This window comes from Cucumis melo, chromosome 3 (genome assembly GCF_025177605.1).
Source record: "Cucumis melo cultivar AY chromosome 3, USDA_Cmelo_AY_1.0, whole genome shotgun sequence".
Classification (NCBI taxonomy): Eukaryota; Viridiplantae; Streptophyta; class Magnoliopsida; order Cucurbitales; family Cucurbitaceae; genus Cucumis; species Cucumis melo.
The window spans coordinates 9,399,336-9,404,072 of record NC_066859.1 but is presented as its reverse complement, the minus strand read 5'-3'; the positions used below and the strand labels follow the sequence as shown (position 1 = coordinate 9,404,072).

The following is a 4,737-nucleotide window of genomic DNA, read 5'->3' as shown; positions in this document are numbered from 1 at the left end:
AACTTTTTGGAAGCATTTTCAACCTTTCAATCGTTTTGGATTGCACCATCATCCATCTTTTCAACCATTTTAGCTAAATTTGTAAAGGACGATTCTAGCAATGTAGACTAAAGTCCTTAGAGTTTGAATCCCTAAGCTAGAAATTGTAAACCCGAGATTCTCTTTGGATTTTTTTTTATTTTATATAAAAGAAATAAAAGAAAAAGAAAAAATGGAAAATAATTATATAATATTTTTATATAATTAAATTTTTTCTTTAAAAAAGATTAAAAAAAAGAATAAAAGGGAATAAAGAGGAAAGGAGGGAAGTAAGTTCTTTTTTTCTTCTCTTGGGTGCATTTTAAGTACTTTTTTCTTCTCTTGGGTGCATTTTAAGTACTTTTTTCTTCTCTTGGGTGCATTTTTCTCTCCACCGCCCAAAGAAAATCCTTCACCATTTTCATCCAAACTTTCAGAGTTTTCTTTTGAGAGAGGAATTGGAGAAAATTTGAGGAACAAGAAGTTCTGTTGCTTCTAAGGTTGAAAAAGAAGGGGAAAACTCAAGGGAAGTTGTAACCATGGCAGATTTACTCACTCACTGCACACTTCATGTTTTTAATTCGATTTGATCTTCTCAAGAAGGACTAACAAGTGAGGTTTGAATTTCCTGAAAGCCAATTCATTTTTTAACAATTTTCATGAAGGATGTTTGAGTCAATTCAGTTGTTATTTGGGTGATATTTGATACGGGGGATACAACAGGTGCTTTCTATGCAAAATCAAATATCCTCTGGTTTTTTATCGTTCCAGTGTGTACACATTGAGTTAGAATCTCTATTTGATATGGTTGAAAATCTTATTCACTTTCTTATAACTGTTATGAAGATGTGCAGAGCCCATTATGACTATAAATGTGTTAAATTACAAGAACAAGTTGAAGGGCTGTAGAATGCTTGATTTTAGAGTAGTTCTGTTTTGAGTTATTTATGAGATTGTTGACTAGCAATCTGATTTACATGTCTTCAGATAAATCATAGAGGACATCCAAATAAAGAATTTGACATCAAGAACACTCATTTTAGTTATTTATTGAGAGAGTTATGCTCATTTGAAGTTTGCACTGAAAATCTAAAAAATGCATAAAGTTGTGTGAAAGAGGATTTTTATTTCTTAAACTTTGAATTCGGGAGCATCATCTTTAGTGCGTCATGTTAAGTCTATCTTTAGAAAACTAGAATATTTAAGGTTCTAATACTCTGTTTGGTTGTTGACAGACCGAGAACAATTAAATCGAGCTTACAGACAAGGATCTAGCTCAAAACAGTGAGTAACAAAACCAGTTTTGAAAATATTTTCCCTAATTGTTATTTATAATTGACCCCTTTACACAGTTATTTGTGAAGCTATCAAAATTATTTGAATTTCGTGACTATTTTTAAGTATGAGTTTTGAGACTAGATTTCTTAATGAAAATTTATGCTAGCACGTGAATATCGAATGTATGGAAAGTATTTGAACCACAGTGTTTCAAGCAAAGAATGAGTTGGCAAGTTTTGTTTTAAGAACTTCAATTTTACACGAACAATCTAATTAAGCTTGAGCTTTACGAAAGATAAAGAGAGCAGACATGTTTTAATGTTTTCATATGAATGTCTAATATTTCTGTTAACTACATGACTGAGATGTTGAGCCCAAGGCTATATGGAATCGTATGCACACAGGTTAGATTTTGTTGTTGACGTTGAGTGTACTCTGTAACAATGATGTTGTCATGAGTGCTAGGCGGGCCCACTACGACAAAGACGATGAGAGTGCTAGGTGAGTCTCATTACATCGTAGAGCTTGTAGATGTTGGTTGTACTAGGCGTGTCCTACACAACGTAGATTTGTAATGTTAGTTAAAATGTTTTCATATATTTGATATGCCATGCTAGATTTCAATGACGTACATGCTAAGTATTTGAGAAAGCTATTCTTATTAGTATACGTTTATATTTACATCTTGATTAAAGAGATTTATATGTATAAAGTTTTTACGTGCTCTTATTTTTAGATTTATAGTTTTAAGCTGAGCCACTCACTAAGCTTTATAGCTTACCCTTCCAAAATGTTTTACCCACTTTCCAGGTAAAGATCGAGCTCCTGGTGTCTGATAGACTGTCTTATTCTGCTGAAGTTCCCATATCGATTGCCAGTACGTGGTTAGAGATGTATATTGAGTCTATTGTGTTATGTTGTATATGTCTTTGTAAGATATAGATACTCTACAGTTTGTGTAAGCTCTGGTGTTGCAGTTGTGTAAACCTTTGTTGGTTATGATTTTGGTTAAGGCGTCTTCATCAGGTTTACTTGCTAAATTAGTTCTTACAGAGCTACACTTCATGTATGTCTATGATTGGTCTAAGTTCCACTGTGTTGTGTTGCATGTAAAATAGTTTATAAACAAGATTAGCATGTTTGTTAGGTTCACAGTTCAGCATAGTCGACAAATATCGCTAGAAGAGAGCGATGTCAGTCGGTTTCACGCCGTTTTTTAGGCTAAGCTAGCAGGTAGTTAGGGAGGGGTGTATCAACTTGGTATCAGAGTTGTTTGCTCCATGGGAATTAAGACAGAGCAGTTAGCTCTAAGAAGAAACTGGAAAGTAAATAGTTGGAAGTTAAGTTAGTTTAAAGGGAACTAGTGGAGTATGGTCTAAGTAAGGGTAGAAATAAGTCCAGATATGACTAACATGTGAGTAGACATTTAGTATCATGCATTTGAATTAAGTATCTATAGTATGTCTAATGTGTTGACATATTACAGGAGTCATTCCACCAAGTCTAGCAGACGATGTAGGCAGAATCAGAACAGGATGCAAGATCTTACCGAGGGTCAGTCTGTAAGGAGATCTAGTACCCCAAAGTTTAGGTTAGGGCAGGAAATGAGCGGTTTGTAAGAACTTCACAGGAGATAGGAAGGCCAGAGAGAGCAGAGCCTAGTGATTCAAAAAAGGCATACGAAATTGAACGGCTGAATAAGTTAGAAGCCACAGTGTTTAAGAGTTCCACAGATCCAACTGATGTAGAGGATTGGTTGAATATGCTTGAAAAATGTTTTGACGTGATAAATTGTGTTGAGGAATGGAAGTCAGATTAGCCACATTTCTGTTGCAGAAAGAGGCAAAAGGATGGTGGAAATTCATATTAGCTAGGCGCAGTGATGCATATACTTTAGACTGGTAGACTTTTAGAGGGATATTGGAAAACAAGTATTATCCCAGCACCTACTGTGAGGCCAAGAGAGACGAGTTTCTGGGGTTGAAACAAGGATCACTCTCAGTGGCCAAGTACAAGAGGAAGTATATCGAGCTTTCACGGTATGCTGATTTTATTGTGGCATCTAAGAGTGACAGGGGCTGAAGGTTTGAAAGAAGGTTGCATTTTGAAATACATACCCAAGTTACAACTATTGCTAGGTGAACAGATTTTTCTGAGTTAGTGGAGACTGCCCTTCGTGTGGAGCAGAGTATAATATAATAGAAGTCAATAGTGGAGCTTAGTTGTAGGGCTTTAACAGCTAACGGTTTTAGAGGTCAAAAGCAGCAAAGGTTCACACCTAGGGTAAATATTTCAGGTTGATCAAGACTTTAAGAGTCGATCTGGAGGCCAAGCATCGAGGAACATGAGTTCTGGTAGTGCTTAGCAGAGGAAGAGCCAGAGAATACCTAGTTAACCTACTAGATCAACAGTAAGACCGCAGACAGGTCAGGAATCCGTTGCTAGTATAGTCAGGCGAACCCCATGCGCGAGTTGTGGCAGAAATCATCAGGCTCAGTGTCTTGTTGGTGCTGGTGTATGTTACCAGTGTGGACAGTCAGAGCATTTCAAGAGAGATTACCCACAGTTGAGAGCAACGGTTCAGATGGATCAAAGAGTTAAGTCTTAGGCAGTTGAGCAATCGAGAGTTTCAGCGGATCCAACAGAGAGCACCAGTGGTGCAAGGCAAAAGGGAGTTGTTGGAAGACCTAAGCAATAGAGAAAGGTCTATACCATGACTCAACAAGAAGCGGAGGATACATCAGACGTTATTACTGGTACGATTTTTATTTGCAATGTGCCTGCACATATTTTATTAGATCCAGGTGCTACACATTCTTTTATTTCTCGTATATTTCTAACTAAGTTGAATAGGATACTAGAGCCTTTATCTAAGGGGTTAGCTATATACACTCCAGTTTGTGAAGTTCTACTTGTCAACAAGGTGTTGCGTAGTTGTGAGGTTTTAGTAGAAGGTCTTAGTATGTTAGCGGATCTTCTTCCACTAGAGTTTCAGATGCTGGATGTAATTTTGGGAATGAATATCTTATGCACTCACTATGCTTCTATGGATTTCCATAAGAAGGAGGTGATATTCAGAAAACTAGGATTTGCTGAAGTGGTTTTTAGAGGTGGGAAGAAAATTATTCCTATGAGTTTAATCTCAGTTCTGAAAGCTGAGAAATTGCTAAGGAAAGGTTGCACAACGTTTCTTGCACATGTGGTAGAAGTACACAGAGAAAAGCTGAAGCCAGAAAATGTTCCTGTAGTAAAATAGTTTCTTGATGTCTTCCCAGACAATCGGTCAGGTTTGCCACCTGATAGAGAGGTCGAGTTCACTATTGAATTATTACCAAGAACAGCACCTATTTCACAGGCACCGTACAGAATAGCTCCAAGAGAGCTTAAAGAACTGAAGGTGCATATACAAGAACTGGTTGACGAGGGATACATCAGGCCGCT

At 36.9% G+C, this 4,737-nt stretch overlaps 1 long non-coding RNA gene across 1 annotated transcript; it reads left to right on the top strand.

Moving 5' to 3' along the window:
- Positions 1–1,253: 1,253 nt before the first annotated feature.
- Positions 1,254–2,202, top strand: LOC127148368 (uncharacterized). Its single transcript, XR_007819288.1, has 3 exons — positions 1,254–1,302; positions 1,701–1,797; positions 2,107–2,202. It is a non-coding gene; the product is annotated as an uncharacterized LOC127148368 (long non-coding RNA).
- The last annotated feature ends 2,535 nt before the right edge of the window (positions 2,203–4,737 follow it).